The sequence below is a fragment of the Rousettus aegyptiacus genome, unplaced genomic scaffold, assembly GCF_014176215.1.
Source record: "Rousettus aegyptiacus isolate mRouAeg1 unplaced genomic scaffold, mRouAeg1.p scaffold_m13_p_8, whole genome shotgun sequence".
NCBI classification, from domain to species: Eukaryota; Metazoa; Chordata; class Mammalia; order Chiroptera; family Pteropodidae; genus Rousettus; species Rousettus aegyptiacus.
Window position 1 is genome coordinate 34,155,918 of NW_023416311.1, and position 22,201 is coordinate 34,178,118.

Here is a 22,201-nt window from a genome sequence, read left to right on the forward strand (position 1 = left end):
TCGTCTCAGCCAGTCTCCCCTGCTTTTCACAGCCAGTAGTTGTGAGGACTTCTCTTCCTGGTATTGGAACCCTGTGTTAGGGAGCCTGTTCCTGAAGACCTCTTGCTCCTCTGGGTAGACTGTAACTATTTCATACGGAAGTTATATTCTTTATCTTAACATTAATTCAATATTGAAATTATAAGGACACTAAATCTATGGATTTTTGTTTTGCTAAATTCACTTATAGTTGCTATTGCGCATTTGGTGATTTTTTATTGTTGTTGTTGTGAGCTCCTATTTGGTTCAACTTAACCTCTGTGCATCATGTGAGCCTAAACTAGGGATACTTTCTTTCAGAGAGGATTTGTACTTGCTATTCCTTGAAGCTAGTATTGGGGTACTACTGACCTAGGACCTCTTTAGCTTATATGGAAGATCCATTCTAATCTGCATTTCCTAGATATAGCTCCCACACCTTGTAGCATTCACAAAACACAGGCACCGAAGCCCTGTACTAATATTGGAATTGACCCTGAGGTTAACTCCAGATTTTTTGTTCTCATTGCTCACCCCTCCAACTTCAGTTTCATCTTGCTATTTCTTTACTATTTTCCTTTGTTTCCCTTTTGAATTTTCCCTTACTTCCCTGTGTTCCCCATGTTTTAATAAACTTGTCGTTGTAGTTTATCTAGGCTTGGTGTGTGCCTAGTCTTCTTTTTTGCCAAAATATGATATCCCAGATCTTTTTCACTTGCAGCAGCAAACAAGGCCCTCAGGGCATTTATGCTCACGCAGGGTTTTTGAGCACTCACGACATGCGGGGCTCTGCACTAGATGCTATAGGGAATAATATTCTTGTCCTTGAGAGCTTGGAATCTGGTTGAAAAAATGGACATGCACACCAGAAATTATTCTACAAGGTAGTGTAAAATATGTGCTAAAATAGAGGCATGACCATCGTGCACGGCAAAGGCTAAAGGAGTGAGGGCTTCACTCCCACTGGGGAAAGCTGTGAATTGCGAGGCTCTCGGGATCAAGCTCATGTATTGAATATAAGCTTCCATTTCATAACAGTCCAAGGGTGTGCAGCTGGTCAGGAGGTAAATCACGTCTCTTTCATGTTAAGAGTGACTGATGTGAAGGGCACAGCTTACTGCAGAAATCTGAGGAAACATTCCAGAGAGCCCATGCCGCTCCTCTTGTCACAAACCTCCACTTGCACTAGGAAATTATTTAGAAGGCATATGACTGAGAAAAGGTGAAATGCATTTAGGTACTTCAAATATTTCTCAGGAAAAAATAGGCAATGCTTATTCAGCTATTAAATGGAATTTCTAAAGTAACTACTGTTTGTCTACTGGTGTTTTCCATTATACCCTTATTTTAAAAGGGTTGTAACTTGGCTGTAAAAATTTCCTCTAGGTGAAAATTTGTCATACCAGAATGCTCCCTTTGAATAATGTCTGTCTTAAAAAAATAAAACAAGAAAAAACCCAGATTTGGTTTACATCAGCCAAACTCTTTGAAAGTCAGAAGACAACAAAGCCTTTAGTATTGAAGATAATTGATTCTTTCTATAGATGTTTGCATTCTTTACTGCATGAAAAAATTTTAAAAAGCCCAAAATAACTAAAAACAAAAAGCAAGAACCAAACTTATTTGTCTTTCTTAATGTACAAAACAAATATCCAATTTTAGATAAAAAGCCTTCATGCAGTGTGCCAAAAATTACAATACCAAAGCTACATAATGTCTATAAAGGAAAGAGTATGTTTTTATTTTTTAAGAACAGATGCAGTTTTTAAGAAGCCAGCTGGCTAACGTATAACCCAATATATGGAGCTAGAACAGAAGCAGGCAACAGTTTTGTTATTTCTACTGAATTAGATGAGTGCTACAAAGACAGGGAATTATACTGTAAAAGCCCCAGTGATAATAAGAGCAATCGATATATTTAATACTAAGCAATATATGCTTGGCATTAAAGAACAAAAAGGAGACACTGAGGGATAGAAAGTGTTCCACTCAAAAAGCAATTGTGCACTGCACACTTGAGATAGGAAGCGGAGGCTGTTTTATAGGTAACCTCAGTTTCCACGTGAGACTTTTTTGGAATGCTAAATGTAATTCTAGCGATTAAAGCTACATAATCCTGGATATGAATATGACTTGTTTAGGTGCCTAAACAAAGTGACAGCCAGCTGATCTACCACTGAAGGAAGAGTCAGCTTTATTGTATTTAGTGAGTCGGTATCTATAAATACAAAATGGTGTCTTTCTAAGACTTGTCAAAGATAAATTTGATTATATGCAATCAATTTTCAACTTATTTAGTAGTTTTAGAATCTAACTGCTGAGTAAGATGTGACTCTCCTCCATGTGGCAACATTAATGGGAGAAGAAGAAAATTTTAGTTTTATCCTTTAAAGCAGCAACTCTCAACCTTTCTGGCACCAGAGGCAGGTGTTCCTGTGAGAATCTAATGCCTGATGATCTGAGGTGGAGCTGAGGTGGTGATGCTAGTTCTGGGGAGAGGCTGCAAATACAGATGAAGTTTCGCTCACTCACCCACTTCTTACCTTCTCCTCTGCGGCCTGGTTCCTAACAGGCTGCAAACTGGGACTGGTCCTTGGCCTGGGGGGTTGAGGACCCTGATTTTAAAGTTATGGAAGTAAGGTGGAAACCATAGAAATGGAGAGCAGATTAGTGGTTTCCAGCGGGTGAGGAGGTTCAGGGCAGAAAGTGAATGTGGATACAAAAGGGCAACATAAGGGATTCTTGTGATGATGGAAATGTTCTGGATTTTTACTATATCAATGTCAGTATTTAGGTTGCGATATAGTATTCTAGTTTTTGAAGATGTTACCATTCAGGGAGAATTGGATAAAAGATGCATAGGATTTCCTTGTATTTAAAAAATAATTATTATTTCTAGTTTTATTGAGATATTATTGATATGTAACTGCTCATTAAACAAGAAAGCCTTGGACTGAAATGGCTTTAATGCCTTAGTAGCCTATATAAGGGAACTAAGACCTAAGTCTGAAATGCCTCAAGATTAACAAGGCAAAACTTAAAGATAACTAATCTCAAGCAGCCAATTAGCCTTTCCCGAATAATACATCTACTTAAAATATAGTCAATCAAATTATTTCCTTACTTTGCTTTCACCTCTTCTCTATAAAAGCTTTTCTCCTGGACCTTGTTGGTGGTGAGATCCTAACCACTTCTAGTTTGGTAATTCAAATTGATTTTTGCTCAACTAAATTTTCAAGAGTTTAATGTTGCCTCAGTTTATTTTTTAACATAACGTTGTGTAAGTTTATGGTGTACAACATGATAATTTGATATATGGATATTTTGCTAAATGAGCACCACACTGAGGTTAGTTAACATCTCTATCACCTCACACGATTATAGTTTTTGTGTGTGTGAGAACTTTTAAGATCCGTTTTCTTAGCAACTTTAGATATACAAGAAAGTTTTGCTGTTAACTATAGACACCATGCTGTATATTATATCTCCAGATTTTATTTGCATCAATCTATAATTATTTCAGAATAAAAGTTTAATTAAAACTAATATTAGATTTACCTGAACAATATAATATTTACTTGAACATATAATAAAACTCGAGAGTGGTAATAACATGGCATCTTACAGAACAAGGATCAGTAAACTATGGCTGGTAAGCCAAGTCTGGCTCACTGCCTGTTTTTTTTGCAAGTAACCCGTCATTGAAACTCAACTTTGCCCATCAACTTATCTATTGTCTATGGCTGCATTTGCAATACAATGGCAAATTTGAGTGATTGCATTGGAAGCTATGACCTGCAAAGCCTAAAATATTTACTATCATGCCCTTTACAGAAAATAATTTGTTGACCCCTAATCTAGAATGCAAGCTCCACAAGAGCAAGTAAAATATCTCGTCAGCTTGTTTATCACTGTGTGCCTGGCATACTGCCTAGCACATTGCAACTGGAAAATAATCATTTGCTGGATTAAGGAAGCAACATATGAAAATGTGAGTTTGCTATGGAGAGAACGATTGAAAAAATTAAAAACATCATCTTGGGTTCATGACCACATTTTCCAAAGGCTTTGCAATTGAAACACATAGATACCTGCCCTTTTTAGATTGATAAATGAAGAGGGTTGAAGGTCTCACATAAGCTTGCAATAGCTACATGAGACCATTGTAATGGAAAGAACTTTTAAAGACATTAACTGTGTATAGGGTCTAATTTAATTCTAATTCACTATTAGGCATATTCTTTCCTTTTAGGTGCGTAACACATAGCAATACGTCAGTCTTTGAGGTGTGCTTATAGTTAAGTCACTAAAACTGATGAATTTGATCAGAAGATTTTCATCTGTTTATGAAAAAATCAACTTATTATCTCATTATATTGACATCTCACCTGTTCAAGAGAAGAATCATTAGAAACAGGAGTGAGAAAATTCAAATGTTTAAGTTGGCTATAGTTTTGAAATTTTGATTATACCAGTGAAGCTTTTGATTTAAATGGACTCTTTAGCAAATACTCTGTAAGGTGAAATGCACTTTGATAATGTAAGCTTCTAATTTGTTAGCTAAAATTTGACTTTCTCCAAGGGAGGGATAACTTTATCATACTGGAGTCTAAAGAATAATTTCCAGGGAATATGGTTGGTATAGGGAAGATGAAAGCAGAGTTTGGAGCCAGACAAAACCGGATTTAAATCACTGGGCCAAGAACAATTTAATTATCCCTGCTGTGGCTCATTTAAATGAGAAAATGATTCCTATCTCATAAGGATGTTCTGAGGATTAAATAAGAATAAAGAGTGCTTCGGATTTACTATATACTCACAGATACTCATCAAATATTAGTGCCCTTTTGTTGACTAAAGAGGAAGGAGACTTGAGGTAAGAAGGAAGGTCTTCCAGGTGACTGCAGAAAAGAATATTGTCCTCTAAGTGACAATGTCTCCTAGCTATTTCTATGGGGGATATTAGGATATTTGTATTGCACCTGAACCGTCATTGTGCAGTCTATCTAAATAATGGGTCTACATGATATTTCCGAAGGATCATTTTATTCATGGAACATGACAAAGCTGCCTAAACAAAACAAACAAATCTCTCTCCTTAGTGTGGTGTATTGGGCTAAAGAGAAGTTTCCAATAAAACTTTCCTTTGCAGATTCTGGCATAACATGAAGACTGAGTAGCTGACAAAAGCCTGCTGACACTACTGGAATCCATTTATCACTTGACACACCCCTCCATTTTTGGCATTCTGTCTCAACACATAGGCAAATGGTGGCCAAAGTCATTTAATCAAAACGTTTACTTTTAAATGACTTTTTGTTACAAAGCCTTGATTGTGACAGGAGTTAAATAACAAAAATTCAAATGAGTAAATTTTAAAGATTTAATTGGCTTTATTGAATGATTTATGAATTGGGCAGTATCTCAACTAGCAAGTAGAAAGGAGCTCCACAGAGCTGTACAAAATAGAAGGATTTTAAAGACCTAAAGGGGGCCAAAAATAGAAATTATTTGCAAGTAATGTATTGTTTAATTTTTAAAAAAATTTTTATAGTAACTTTTAAATTTTTTATTAAAGTTGGCATGCAATATTATATTAGTTTCAGGTGTACAACATAGTAATTAGACATTTATATAACTTACGAAATGATTACTTCAATAAGTCTAGTGCCCATCTTACACTATACATAGTTATTATACTATTATTGATATCTTCCTTATGCTATACTTTACATCCCCATGACTGTTTTGTAACTGCTAATTTGTACTTATTAATTTCTTCACATTTTTCACTTACCTACAAAATCCCCCCTCCCATTTGGCAGCTTTCAAAGTATACTCTGTATCTATGACTTTGTTTCTATTTTGTTTGTTCATTTATTTTGTTCTTTAGATTCTAGGTATAATTGAAATCATATGGCATTTGTCTTTGTCTGAGTTACTCCACTCAGCACAATACCCTCTAGGTCCATCCATGTTGTTGCATGTGGCAAGATTTCATTCTTTTTTATAGCTGAGTAATATTCCATTATATATACATATGTACCACCTCTTCTTTATCCATTTATCTTTTGATGAATATCCATATCTTGGCTATCACAAATTATGCTGAAATAAATATATGGATTCCCATATCCCTTTAAGGTGCTGTTTGAGATTTTCTGGATAAATACCCAGAAGTGAGATTGCTGAGTCCTTCCTGTCTCTTGTTATATAGCTTTTGTTTTAAAGTGTATTTTGTTTGGTGTAAGTATTGCTATCCCAGATTATTTTTTGTTTCTATTTTTATAAAATATCTTTTTCCGCCCCTTTACTTTCAGTCTGCAAGTCTTTCGATGTGAACTGAGTCTCCTGTAGGCAGCATATGTAAAGGTCTTATTTTCTTATCTGTTCAGCCACCCTATGCCTTTTGATTGGAGCATTTAATCCATTTACATTTAAAGTAATTGTTGATAGAAATGTAGCTATTGCCATTTTACCATTCATATTTTTTATGCTTTTTTCTTTTTCTTCCCTCTTAAAGAAGTCCCACTACCGTTTCCTGTAATACTGGCTTGGTGGTGATGAACTCCTTTAACTTTTTCTTGCCTGGGAAGCTCTTTATCTGTCCTTGAATTCTCAATGATAGCTTTGCTAGTAGAGCAATCTTGGTTGTAGGTCCTTGCTTTCCATCACTCTGAATATTTCATGCCAATCTCTTCCAGCCTGCAAGTTTCTGTTGAGAAATCACTGACAGTCTTATGGGAACTCTCTTGTAGGTAACGAACTCATTAAATTTCTTCTGCTGCTTCTAAGATTCTCTCCTTGTCTTTTGCCTTTGGCATTTTAATTATGGTGTGTTTTGGTGTGGACCTCATTGGGCTCATCTTGTTTTGGACTCTCTGTGCATCCTGGGTTTGTATGTCCATTTCCTTCACCAGGTTAGGGAAGTTTTCTGTTATTATTTCTTGAGATATGTTTTCAATTCCTTGCTCTCTCTTTTTCCTCTGGTATCCCTATGATGTGAATGTTGGCATACTTGATGTTGTCTCAGAGGCCCCTTAAACTATCATCATTTTTTTTTTTTTTGGATTCCTTTTTTCTTGTTGCTTTTCTGATCGGGTGTTTTCTGCTACCTTATCTTCTAAATTACTGATTCGATCCTCTGCGTCACCTAATGTGTTGATTTCCTCTAATATATTCTTCATTTTAGTTATTGTATTCTACCTTTCTGACTGGTTCTCTTTTGTATTTTCTATCTCCATCGTTATGTATCTTATCTCTTTGTTTAAGTTCTCGCTGAAATCACTGAGCATCCTTATCACCAGTGTTTTGAACTTTGCACTGGTAGATCGCTTATCTCCATTTTGTTTAGTTTTTTTTCTGGAGCTTTGTTCTGATTTTTTATTTGGGACATTTTTCTTTGTCTCCCCATTTTGATTGCCTCACTGATTTGTTTCTATGTATTAGATAGAACTGCTATGTCTCCTGGTCTCAGTAGAGTGGCCTTATATAGTAAGTGTTCTATGGGGCCCAGTGGCACATTCTTCCCTGGTCACCTTAGCTAGGTGTTCCAGGTGTGTCCCTTGTGTATGTTGTGTGTACCCCCCTGTTATAGTTGGGCCTTGGTTGCTGTTTGCATGCCAGTGGATGAGATTGACCCTCAGGCTGATTGGTTGTGAGGACTGGCTAACTACAGTTGAGGCACCGTTATGCAGGGGCTGACCCTATGGAGCAGGATTTGCTTTAGTAGGGCTCTGGTACCTGCCCAGTCTGACCTTTGTGTCATTCTCAGATGTGACCCTTTGTGTGCTCTGACTTGTTCTGAAGCTAACCACTTGGTTGTCAGTCCCAGGGTCTTCTAAAAATGGCCCTGCCATAGGCCATGTTCAGCTACAGCCTGTGGCCTGCCTGAGGCTACCTGGCATGAGTCACAAACCAATCTTAAATGGCCATTACCCCCACTGATCTTGGAGGTGCCTCCTGAGGCCAAGCTGCAAACTGTGGCTGGCTGCTGCTAATGGTGGACTTGCAAGAAGTATGAGACATGCTGAAGCCAGATGCTGCTTGTTTGGGTTTTGTGAACCTTTGAGAGATTTTAGGAATGTCTGCAACATGAGCTAAGATAAGCCGTTTGTATGGAAATACCATTGGAGTCGGCTTGGGTGGGCCTGCAAGTTAGTAGGGGCAGGGTCTCAGGGAATCACCTGGCTGGGGCAACCAGTGTTAGCCTAGTTGATAGAGACTCAGATATAATGGCTGCCAGTGTCTGCGCAGTGGGAGTGAGGAGGGCTCAACAGAGAAATAATGGATTGTGCTAGTACTTCTATCTGGGAGAAAGCTGCCCCTCTAGCCCTTGCCCTGAGGCCAGTCAACTCAGGACCTATGTGTATATTCCTGGTGCTTTTCAAGCCTCTGCCCCAGTGCTGGAACTCAGAGTGAATGTGTTTTTCAGTGAGTAATTTCCCATGCTGTAGGCCCTTTAAGAGGAATGCCTGTGACTTCAGTCACCCTCCATTTCACAGCCACAATCTTCACTGGTTTTCACAGACAGAAGTTGTAGGAACTTTTCTATCTGGCCCTGGAACCCTGGCCTGAAAAGCCTTGTGTGGTGCTGGGATTCCTTGCTATTCCGGGGGGAACTCTGCAGCTGAGTTATCCACACAGTCAGGTGTGACACCAGCCAATTCCCTGTCTCTATCCCTCCTATGAGTCTTGAGGTGGCTTCTCTATGTCCTTAGTGTAGAACATCTGTTCAGCTGGACTTCAGGCAATTCTCAATGGTGATTGTTCTGTAGTTTAGTTTTAATTTAATGTGATTATGAGAGTGGCAAGCACAGCATTTATCTACTCCATCATCTTTACCGGAAATCCCTAGGAATGCATTGTTTTTGGCAAGATTGTTCTCCTAAGGAGAAGGAAGGCCTATTAGGTGTATTATTTCACTAGTGCTGACCAGGTAATTCCAAACTGACTTGTTAAAAGTTAAATTTCTGGGAAGCTGAAACTACAATTAGGTTTAATATTAAATCTTGGTTAGATGATGTGGGGTTTAGCAAAAGTGACTCCATTTTAGGCTTTTTTTTTTTTTAACAGTGTTACACAATAAACAAACAATATTCTTAAATAGACAGTGTTTTGTACTTTCTAACAACAAAGGTTTGACCTTGAGTTAGTTTCTGCAGCAACCTTATAGTTACTGTTAGTTTTACAGGCTGCCTGTCAATGACAGTGGCCATTTTATGAATTCAGCATGAAGCAAAATTATGATGAAGCACGTTCACCATGGAGAGCAATTTATTATTATACTAACCATATTTAAGGAGAAAATGTGACAAGAAGAAAGGTAGACAGAAGGTACTATGACTATTTACAGATTATTACCTTACCTAACCTAGGGAAAAATAATAAAGCAAATTTTAGACTGTAGACTGTGTCAGCTCTGGATAAATAGCTAATATAAAAACTCAAGCTTACCCGATGGTAGAACTGCATAGCAGCCACCAGACAAGGCCAGTATGGTGCATACACCAGTTTTGCATTTTTAGGAAATCTTTTTTAATGATTAAATGCAGCCACTATTTCTTTCCCATTTTCTTTTGTAGCTCTATTTGTCATATTTGTAATTTCCAAGACCAAAAACCACATTGCTAGAAAAATAACCCACCACAGAACTCTTATTTTCTCTTCCCCAAATGGCCGTTAGTTTCACTCTGAATTATTATATTCACTTTACAAATGTTGAATATTATAGAAAGAAATAGAACTGAGGAATGGTGTACTTCCAGCTGGTATGTTAATTGGACACTGTTTATTCAACAGCAGCATTAAGAATATAAAAACCTCATCACTAGTGCTCTCTGAAAAGTCTTTGCAAATAATAGCACTTATATAAAACTTAAGGCCTGAATGTTTCTTGTTTATGAGTAACATAGTATTAGCATATTAAAATCAGTATTAACCAGTGCTGGAATACATGTTCAGAAGCCTGTCAATGTACTAATGTTAGTAGTCTTAGAAACTCCACATCTGCCACCGGATTAATTACTCACATAAAACATTATCATTTCCCCACATCTCCTATGAGAAGGAGCGGCTGCTGGAGTGATTAATGGCTCTGAGTGATATACAGAGGAATAAATGGGAATGTTACCCAGTGGATTGAGAGATCTGCTCTTGATTCGTATTAGAACAAGTTGAAGGACCTCAGCGGTGTAACATTTATTTCTCAAGGCCCATAGGCAATTAAAAGAAATGTCTGGCACAAACTCTGGGAAACAGTTTAAATGGCCAAGATTGCCTTCCCCCGGAGGCCTTTATGTAGGAGGGCATGAGGTTGGAGGTAAAGGCAGGTCACAGTGAACCTGGCCACTAGGGGTAGGTGAACTAGCTGCTGTTTATCGATGCCAGATTTTCTAGGTCCTCCGGCCCTGTATTTCTCATTTAGTGAACATCTCAGGGGTCACTTCCAAGGTCTGCACTGGCTTCCCTCTCTCTTACCACTATACTTTCTGCTTGATGTCAAGCTGATGCAAATTCCATTTTGAGAGGATGGAGGCAAAGAAAAGTAAAAGCGATTGAAAGACAATTTATTGTTTACAATTAAATCTAAAAGATTACAGTTCAAAGGTGAAAACCCAGCCTGCAATTAAGGCTAGTGAGAAGACTTAAATAAGCTATTATGTGACAATTAGCACAATGGGAATAGGAGATAATCTATTGATTGCATCCCTGAGTATCCTTCGAGTTGTCCATCATTCCACTCAGACTCCTTTATCAATCCTAAACCTCCTCCATTTTTCAGTAATTGGCCTGCCCGTTCTTGGTTCTTCTGTGTTTCAAATAAGAGCAAAACTGACTTTTGAAACAAAACTAATCCTTAGGTTTAGAAAATTCATTCCATTTCAGTTTCTACCTTCCCTTTATTTTCCATAGACTTCTCTTCTGGGGAACAGATTTCCATGATTGGGACTTGGGAGGTTAAATCTATAGCTAGTACTAAAGAAGCTGAGATAATTTTCAAAGTCTTTTAGCATATTATAATTAGAGAAGCAATTACAGTAAAGTTGGTGATAATTTAAATTTGATCAGCTGGGTATCAGATGATGAGTTGTTTGGAACTGGCAAATCTGATTAATATCTACATGGCGAGCAGATTTGCCTTTCAGTTAAAAAAAAAAAGGATAAAACTTGGCCACTTGGTTGTCCAAATTCATAAGCTTGTGGTTCTGTGGAAATGCTATATATGCGGGTGAACACAAAGCTTAACAATGTGAGTTTTTCGGGGAGAATTACACACTGACTGTGCATTCTGTTGAGTTCCCTCCTGTACCTCTTTGCCTTCATTAAATTTCTGTTGCATTAAGCATTTAAATGCTACTCTTTTTCACAAAAGACCTTGGGAGAAACTACTAGAATCTGATATTGTATTCTTATAGCATTTACATTTTTATCTCACTTGTTTGTTCTTTTTCATTAGGTAGATCCAGTGTTGTCTGCTGACATTCTGGTTTTTCAAAGGACTTACAAAAACCTCCCTGGAATCATCTCGGCCCTAAGAATGGAGGTAATAAGGAAGGGTGGGAGGAAGAGAAGAGAGAGAGAGGGAGAATACAAATGGAATAAATATGTATAATTGGGAAATTCTGAATTGAATCTGAAGGTTTAAGTTGCTGTTACTGGGATCCCAAGATTTGTGTTGAAACTTGAATTTTGGGATTAAATCCTTACTGTTTTATAGAATTCAAGTGAGTCATTGGTGTTGAATTCTAGGACTTTGACTTGAAAATGGTTTAAATTATTTAAATTAGAGCATCACAGGGGACTCACAAGGTATCATAAAAATGTCCCTGAGACCCTATTGCACATGCATCGTGACATTACCAGCCTTTAAATGTGGTAGTGCTGCTACTTAAGGCATTGAAATTTTGTTTTATTTTGTGTCTTTTATATGAGAAATCTGTATCCTGGGTGATTTAATACTACCCTCTTTTGGTTTTAAGTCTTAGGAAGCAATCTATTTAGTCAATGTAATTTATCAAGCCCTCAATAAAAACATTTAAAAAACTAGCAGGAGTCGTGGCTCCCTTTCACTCTCTCCTTTGTAATTCCAGTTATAGGGCTTATTATAATAAGTAAAAATCCTCTGAAGTTTATGTCTTCTATTACATACTACTAGTACTTCAAAATCCATGTACGCGTTTCTACCAGAAATGCTAAACCTTTGAGAGAAGCAGGTCTGATGATTGAGTGTCTGGCTGGAAATCATTTACTATCGATGGTCACTCAGCTCAAGATTGTATCGCTGAAATGACTTAGGAAGAAAAATCAATAATACTCACATATTGTGCAGTCTTCTTAGAAGATCATCTGTTTTACCTCGCAGAAGTATTCCTTGCTCCAGATCATTCTTTCGAAATAAAAGCAGAATAAAAGGCAACCTAAATCATAGCTCATTTTCTCTTATGCCTTTATTTCAAGTTCCCCCTTTTTTTTGGGGGGGGAGGAGGGAAAACAAGTCTCCTCTTGTTTTTAAGGAGCAAAAACATGAAGAAATAGATAGGAGAAGATACAACAAAGATGGAAGGCTAATGTGGGTTTGTGTGATAATATTCCAATTGCTCATGTTTTCAACTGAGGACAAAAATTCACTTGGGGTATATTTAATAACATCTCAGTTTCAACATGATTGGACAAAGGAGGAACAGTTTTATCCCTGTAGAATGGCTTTCATAACTGGAGAATTGACTTTGATGTTACACACACACACACACACACACACACACGGTCACGCACAGGGCATAGTGGGTCACCATAGCTCCCATTCTCAGGTAGTTGCTCAGACCTCCATTGTTCCCTAAATTTAATTCTTATACATTATACCCAGCCTGGATCTACAACAAATTTCACAGCAGGGTTTTGATGAAATGTGTTGGGAGTGGACCTATGTGATCTGGGAGGGGAACAAAATAATTTACTGGACTTTGACACTGGAATTCATTTGGAGCACACATACATCAAAAGGTGAAAAAAAGAATCAACTGAACCAGTTTTCTCTTAGTTGCTCAAAAGGAAAAGTTTAGAAGAATGGCTTAGTCTTTGGGTTGATTTGGAACTCTCCTTGGTGCTGAGAAAGCCCTGTGGCAATGGTCCCCACATTGTTGATTTAAGTATGCCTGATGGTTATGCTAGACAGTAATTCTTATAGGGGGGTTGTGTGCTATGGGGGTGCAGAAGGTTATTTTATAAGGAACAAGGACACAATATTAAATAAGTTTGAATTCATGGTGTGAACATTATTCTTTTTGAAAGTCCTCACCTCCACTCATCATCATTGTTCATGTGACTGGTAGAATCCAGATGATCTCATCTCTTTCCATCTCTATCCTTCTTCTCACCTTTCTATATTTATTTTAATGAAATGAAAGCTCTAAGTTTATTTCTTCCTTTATTTTTACCTGCATCTCTGATCATTAGCTTTGGAGGATTTCAGCTCTGGTTTTCATTGGAGAGATCTAATGCATACCCTGATAGAAAGGATAAAAGAATGATTTCATTCTACCACTTTACTCTGTTTTTGACACCTCCATCTTGTATTTGGTTTAGTTGAACCGTTCAGCTCAGTCATATCGAACTCAGCTGATAGAAAGTCAGGGCTCACTTTGATTTTCAAAAATGTGCTTTCAGATATTGCGCTTTGTCTATAATGTGTGGTTCCATTCCCAATTGGCAGCAGAAATGCCTACATGTCAGTAAAAATGGTGTTCTAATAGCTTCCTCCGTCCTAGAAACAGAAAAATTAAAGCATTACAGCCTTTTTTGTTACAATGCACGTTTTTTTTTTAATGTGAATTGTCTGTAACACAATTGGTAAATAGGGAATGATGTCAGTATAATGCAGAGGTGATGTTGACTTGCACTGCATTAATGTTTTGAAGTAATTATAATCAAGTTCACCCTCAGTGAAAGAGAAAGCTTTGGCCAGATAGGAAAACTTCAAAAAAAATGCTGAAAATTCTGTAAAGAACTTACCTCCTTTAGTCCTAGTGACAGCTGGGTTAGTGACTTCAAGAATGGCTACATTTTTTCAGTGTGTTAAGCTATCTGTGGAGACTGAGAGTGCAGATAAAGAAGCTAAAAATACATTTCTTCTTGTATTAAAACAAAAGATCTGATTTTCAATTTCAATGAAACTGGTCTCTATTATTAGCACATGCCTCCAAGGACTTATATCTGTAAGGAGGAAGTTGGGGCTGCAGGTTTAAAACTGCAAGTGATCAACTGATTGTGGTGCTGGGTGCTAATGCCAGTGGAAAGTTAACTGCCTATATATTTATGAGAGTTGTTATTCTTTTTGTTAGAGCTTTGGTGAGAAAGTTCTATAAATTTTTGTTTCAGTTTCCCCAACACTACTATCCCCAAAAGCCTTGTTATTTTTAGCATGCAATTTGGGGTATAGGTACATGGAATTATCACAGAAACGCCTGTAAAACATCTTGAATAGTTCAACTTCATATTTTTGGACATGAATTCAACCAATATTTCACCAGTACAGAAAAAGAAACTCAAGACAGCACTCTATAGAAGTATCGCAGGGAGAGGTACTTAGCAAAGTCCCAGGGTCTCTGACATTCAGCATGTGGTGCCATAAATGCACACGGGCACATACACTACTGATCTATCCTGTGGGAGGGAGATGCTGCTGGCTGTGTTTAAGAAAATTTAGGAAACTTCCAATCCAGGAGAGTTAGCTTTTGTTCCTCAATATGCTCTCTGTTGTTTGGAATCCAAGTAATCTCTCTTTTGAGTGTCGTGCCTGCTGCATGGTCCATGCTGCTATGTTTCTATCTATAAACAGCAGAAAAAAAAGATGGAGTTTTAGCAACTTGGGAAGTAGAGTGCATGCCTCTCAATTCGTGTTTGTATTCTAACTCTCAACTTCTACAATGTAAAGAGAGCCAGATTCCAGTTTAACTTAGCCACTAATGAGTTGTGTGACATTGGTCAGATGACTTCACACCTGGGGTTTGGTTCCCCAAAACTGAAAATGAGGATAGCTTTTTAATCCCAACACCCTTTCTTGGCCTGACAGGTAAAACGCCTTGTCAGTTACCCTGCCTCTTTATGTGAGGTCTCAGAATAACTCTCACACCCACGGTCTTTCTTCTGTGTTTGGTGTCACTGTGTCTGGCTGACCTGGCTGGCCAACTCATAGGCTGACCTGTGGCCAGCCTATCAGGGATGTGGCCTGAGGGCTCGGTCCAGCTTCTCCTCATGAGCTAACCAATTAGCCATATTGCTTGAGTTGCCTGAACTCCAGATATTCAGAATTAATTGCTAGCAGCAGGAGCAGGTGAACCAGAGACCTAGCTACAGGGTGAGTTGCTGCATTATCCACCCCTGTGAAGCACTGGTGTGAGGAACAGCAGAAGTCAGCCACCGAGGGGACGAGATGGCTGGAAGTCTCGTGTTGCATTGTGTCTTCGGTGATGTTCTAGTCTCTGAAACTTGGCTGAGTTGAATCGAGATGATTTCTTGATTTCTTAGCTTTCTGATGAATTCTTATCTAAGAATGTGTTTGACCATTGACTGGCTCAGGGCTGAAGGTGGGTAGGGGTAGAGCTCGGGGAAGTTTGAGGTCCAGTTTCATCTACATATACATCCTTCCTTGAAGGTTCAGGGTTATTGAAACTTTGGGTATGTTACAAGGACTAGATTGCATTGTTCTTCCATAGGGTCACCAAGGATGTGACTGCTATCATGGCGAGACTTTGTGGGGAGAATTGGGAAGGGGAGGCAGCACTGGGAAGGGAGATGCATGCTCAGAGTGGGGACTGGACAGCTGCGAAAGCTGACTGGTTCCCAGGGGCTACAGGCTGCTGGTGATAGAAGACATATTGAAATAGGAGTGGAAAAGAAGATCAGGGAGCTTGATGTCGCTACTGCCTCATGGTCATTCCAAGCCCCTCCCCATTGCAGGCCTGTATGTCCTCTTCATTTGGTTCTCTGCTCATCACCCCTCTCTCCCTCAGCCTTGAGAAGCACAAAGTTATGTTGGTGTCTACATGGGCAAAAGGGTGGTAGCTCTTATTCCTCTTGCTTTTTATATGTTTTGAGTCCTGTCTATTCCTCTAGCTTTAGGATACTAGAACCATGAGACCCAACCCAGTCAGAGACTTCCTTTTTCTTTGCTTTTTGCCACAGTACCTTTCCCTGGAAGCAGTGAATGCTTCCATGAGAGACAAATTAAGGGAGTGAGGCTGATAGGGTAGTTTATACCATAAGGAGAAAAAGGATAAAAAGAACTCTGGTTAATTAACATGTGCAACAAATCTCATGACCTTTTGGAAGTAACCCATGCACATGTCTCTTTTATACATCTTGAAAGAGCCTAACATTTTTTCTGTGAGTCTCTATAGAGCAAAAGGTTTTCACACCTCAGAGAATGGGCCATCTATTCCAGGTAATATGATAGGTTATAGTATATCTAAGTTACTTGGGAGGACTTTGAAGTTTGGTAAGCTATGACCTGTAATACTAGAATGGAAAAGGATAAATGGAGACCATTAAAGAACTAAGAAATTGATCAAATAATACCTTGGACATTATACTTCCGCTTAGGAAAAAAAAATGTTTAACAATTTATTCATATAGCCAAAGAAAGAAGAACTTGGGAATGAACAAAATCAACAGGGTAGAATCTCTTATTTGAAGCATGAAAGCAACTGTATGTTGTGTTAAAAACATCCACCAAGCTTTCTCTTGAATACACTCAATTATAGGTGAAGTTCCTAATGAAGATGAACAATCGTAATCAAATGGAACTAGCTAGAGAGGACCTCAAGGCCAGGGGCCATATTTACTAAAGAAGCTTTGAAAAATAACAAAAATATATAATGATGAAATCTTCCAGTTTTTGAGAAGTGCAATTATGATCATCTGGTATATGTATTGCTCCTTTTGTAAATAGTTGCCAGCAAATGCACATCTTTTCTGTTATGCAACTGGAGTCCATTGGATGTTTTGCACAAGGAATAGTAATGGGTGTTGTAACAGAACACAATGCACAATCTCCTTGTGAAGAGCTCAGTCTACTAGTTCACAGGACACCACATCGCCCAGACAGGTAGATCATTTAAGGTTAGTATGCTGCAGACAGAGGACAAGGAAAAAGGTTATTCACATTCCACAGTTACTCACCAGGTAAAAATGCAAAGAATTAGGAGGTATTACTAAAATGAAATGTGTCTAAAACATACAGAAAGTCATATTTGTGGCTCATTATAATTAAATATTATACTAACACTTTTCATTTGTAAACTTGTCCTGACTCCATAACAAATATAAAGATATATTAACTATATTAATCAGGATTTTTATTTTAACATTTTTCTTTAAGAAATAAATGTCCATAATCATTTCACCATGAGCTTATACATCCAATTGCCTGGCACTACAGTTATAGATACATATCATCACATTGATGGGATTATCACCAATTAAGTATAGTTGCTATAACTGGTTCATCTTTGAATCTCCCACAGTGACTCATGCATTAAGGGATCAACAAATATTTGCTGAATTGAATGTATTTTTATTAATCCTCATGTAATCTCTCTGTCTCCCCCAAACTCTGTAATGCATTTAATTTATTTAGTCAATATTTATTGAACAGCTACTACATGCTGTGGCAAGGACCGTATAACACATGTGAGAAGCTGAAGGGACATGATCTGTTACTATGTTAGTCTTTAGCGCCTCTCCTGAATGGAGCCTCTCACCTAGATTCAGAGGACATGGGGATAAAGGACTCTAAAGAGAGGCGCTTAAATATCTCTTTTCCAGCAAATCACCCTAATGTGGTATGCCATGAGAGCTGAGATAAGTTCTTTATGCTTCAATAATTCAATGTCTGGGAGAAGACCCTGATTATAAGAACCAGTGGGCTGCCTGCTGTTTTCAGTGGGGATCCTAGGTCACTCCCATGAAGATCCAGAGACTGCTCTCCAGCTCTGCGTGGGACACAGCTGCCAACACGCTTGCCATTTAGATTCTCTGAGATCAAAGGCATTGAGAACCCAGTCTACTGGCTGAACTTGGCATATTGTCAATGCTTGTTCCACTTTTTCTCTCTATACTGATGAAATAAACAAAGATTGTCTCATTTTAATTTTTCCTCTGACTTTGAAAGAGCAATAACTTATGGATTGGGACTCTACAGGGGCACTCTACTGATTTCCAGACTAATTCAGTCCCTCTCCCCAGCCCCTTTATCTCCCTTTCCCAGTGTCCTTACTTTTCCAAAGAACAGAACTGTTGATCTCACTTGTTTTCAAGTAGACCCTGGGGTTTTTACTCAGTCCTTTTTCTGCACTGCTGGTGGCAGAACATATCTGCTTAGTGACTATGGTTGTGCACTAACACCTTGGAGAAATGTAATGGGGGAAGGAAGGTGTAGTGGGAAGAAAGAGCTGCATGGGGAAGAAAGCTATGCTGCACACAGCCCTTTCAGGAGCGGGCTTAAGTTGATGTGATACGTAAAAGGGCTCGACAGTAGAGTAGGAGGAATGAATGGGGTGCTCAGGGAAGAACAGATGTGTTGAGTCATGAGAACTTTTGTAGGTCCCAACAACATTGATTGCCTTGGATGAGATACGATATAGTAGGAATTAGATTTCTCTGGAAACTGTAGGCTGAAGGATGTAAACTGAGTTTGTCTTGTGGCTCCAGTCCTGGCACAGAAACTGGGAAAGGAGAGGAAAAGCAACTCTCATAACTAAGGAATAGGTAGTCCCTAACATGCAGTGTGGAATCAAATGGTATTGTTTTAGAATTTATGAGAACATGTTCATTGCTATTCCAGGCGACCATTTTTTTTCTATGTAAGAGCTTGGAGAGTTGGGACTGCTTGGAAAATGACAAATAGAAATCTCTGGTATGAGCATCTGACCCCAGTCACTGGAGCAACCAGTCCTGCCTCACATCATAGTTACTTTCTCCTCTTTAGCGTCATCAGTATACCCTCAAGTATCATAGAGTAGCCTGAAATTAATTTTTATTCTTCCTTTTAACTGAACTTCCAGATAATTTGTTTTATATGCTTATTAGATGAACATAAAATTTGCATTTATTTTTAGCCCCTTAACTTGTCAATTAAATACTTTCCTACATCCAATTTCCACCCAAGAATAATACATAAATCTCTACCTAGGAGCTATCTTTGGAATTATCCTACTAACAGCTTTCTTAGTCACCCTATATAACAAAATCTCCTTCATCTTCTGAAACCTAGCTTACTGACATTTTAACTATGTTTTGGCATATAGCCAGTGGAAAAAAAAATAAGTTCAGATCCCTACAAACATGTTTGGAATATAAAGCATTTATCTTAGGAATAATGTATTTATTAAAACAGAGATGGGCATTTTAAATGAAATGCCTACTTGTCCAGTAACATACATTTTTATAATTCTTAGGAATCTCCAGAAGGATTTGGGATGAGAAAGTTACTTTTGATTTTCAGGGGAGGACAGCAGTAGGACAGAGAGTTGTGATGGGAAAAGCCTGTGATGATGAAGTTCAACCACGGAGAGGACTACGCAGGCCAAATTTTTTTGCCTGCTTCCTGCTGGAAATCCTAGTAAATATCAGAGAAGCCATATGGAATTGGCCATTGGCTAGATCTCTTACCCAAAAGGCTTCTTGACTTACTCACTATTTCTGGGGTAATCCTCAGAATTTACTCTGGGCAAATGTCAGTATTAACTTTCATAGTTGTGCTGAAGGAATTTTGGTTAGAATGCTTCTTTAAGAAGGGACCACATTGTATCTGATGAGAAATTACCTATGTATTAAAATCAACTCTTCCATAATAATCTGGAGAAGTAAGTTTCCTAGGATGGGCTAATTGACTAAGTTATTTATTTAAGGAGGATAAAGATTGAGGAGATACAATCATATTGAAAGTAAGTGAAAAAGACAACCTGAAAATAGTTTTTTTCTTTTTACTTTACAATTTATAATACTATTTTACAAATTCAATATTTAGGATAAAAATAAGAACAGAGGTTGTTAATTTTGGATTGTCTGTATGTATGAGAAGTATTAGGTAAGACATCAGTATGGCAGGTAGAGACCTCTCCTTCCCCCGCTTCTAATTTCTATCTCTCTGATGTCTTAGGCCTTTGCAAATTTCTCTCTTTGTCCATCTGGTAAACCTCCATTCACCTAGGAAGATCAGCTCATTTTTCACATCCTTAGTGAAATAGTCCCTGGCAAGGTTCTTCTCTACAAAAGTTGGCTGCTATTCTTTTGGCTCTCAGGGTGTTCCTGTGTTGGTGTACCCTATACCACATTGTGGAAATGGCTCAGGTATTAGACTGTGCACTTTACATAGTTGGGGACTGGATTTTATGATTATGTTCATTTTTGTAACTACCCTGCAAGCAGCACAGAACTTGGAAACTGGTAAGAGTTGAAAATGAGTTTGTTGGGTAAATAAACAAATATTTACTGCATAACTCCACTATGTATGAGCAGAGCAGGAACTGCATAAGATATTAGGCAAGATTTCAGCCCATTTTGAGCTCATAATCTAGTTAGAGTGGCAAGACAGATGCATCTGAAAATGTAAGTGAACAACGTAAGGCAACAAGTGGTAAAAGGCAAGAGGGATGACTGCAGGGCCACAAATACTAATGTGATAGAGATTGGCATTCCTCCTAGCTGGCATAACAAGCAAATCCCTCAAGCAATTTCCCCGGAGAGAAGTCATCTGTCTCTTTCTTTTGAATTATAAAATTAGTTTATATATCTTTCATGACACTCATCACATTCTACATTGTCATACAGATATTTGTGTCATGTGTCATCTTTTCTTTCTTGCTAGAGTAAACTTTATTCATTTTTAAAAATATTCTGCAGTGCCATGTTTAGCATTGTGTAAAGGATATAGTAGATGCTTAAGTGTGCTCTGTTGAATGAATAAAATGCTTGCTCTGGACAGTGAGTGCTACATGAATTCAAGGCAGGAAAGTTCAGGACCTGCTCTTTTGGTCAATGAATGCTTGAAAAGGAGAAGAACTTCTGCTGTATTTTGACAGGAAGTATAGATTTGTATAAACAGACGCAGGGAAGGCATTCTCTAAAGAGAGTGGTATGAGCAAAGATTTGGGAAGAGGGTTACAGAGACATGCAGGGGGAAAATGAGTAGAAAGAGGACTCAGAAAGAGGAAGAGCATGGTTGATGTGGGAAAGGTGAAGGGTCGATGGTCTGGAATCAATCTGTCTTTTCTGTGTTGAGACACCTCCGTTTGTCCAACTCCCCTGGTTTCTTCTTGGTCACAGCTGATACAGTAAAGGTGGCTGTGACTTCTGCCCACCCTCACGACTGAGTTATGGCAGATAGAGAAGGATGAAAAAGAATAGGAGGAAGCAGAAAAGAGGACAAGAATATGGGAGGAAGACAATAAATAAATATGGGAAAGGTCTAGTGTAAATTATGAAAGGATCCTGGAGGGATCTTGAGCTAATCCGCAGCAGTAGTGACCTGGCATTCTGAAGTTAATTGAAAGTCAATGGAGTTGATGAACTAGATAAATTCCAAAATTATGAATGTTTTTTCTTGTTTGCATCGACCTAAAATGACATATTTTTTCTATGTAAAGCAGTTGCTCTATCAGCAGAAAGACTCATTTATAAAAATGTTGCTGTGGTGAGTTTGTGAAACTGTTGGTTCCTGCTCTGGTGTTTTTTCCAAAGAATTAAAGGGACTCAGTGCTTTACATTCTTTGATTATGTTAACACAAGTGTAGTGTGAGATGGTGGAGTTCAACACCATGACTGTATCAGACGTAGGCAGGCTATTCAGTGGCCGTAAAATAATAGTGGGGGTTTTTCTGTAGATTTTTCAGTGGTAATTGTATCCATTACTTGAGGGCAGAAAGCGATTGTATATAGGGGTCAGCAGAGCAATCTGCTGGCCACAAACCTCATGGCATCATTGGGAGGTGCATTCATTTTAAGCCTGTTTCCTCTCCTTTGAAGCCGGAAGTTATTGGCTACTGCCTGAGGCCTGTTATGACCATGTGAGGATCAAAAGCCCTGCCAGGGGTGGGAAATCCTTTGTTCCTGGCTCACTCATAATAGCTTTTCCCTTTTCTTTGACTGAGAGAAGCAAGTCAAATAGGATTATCCTAATGGAACA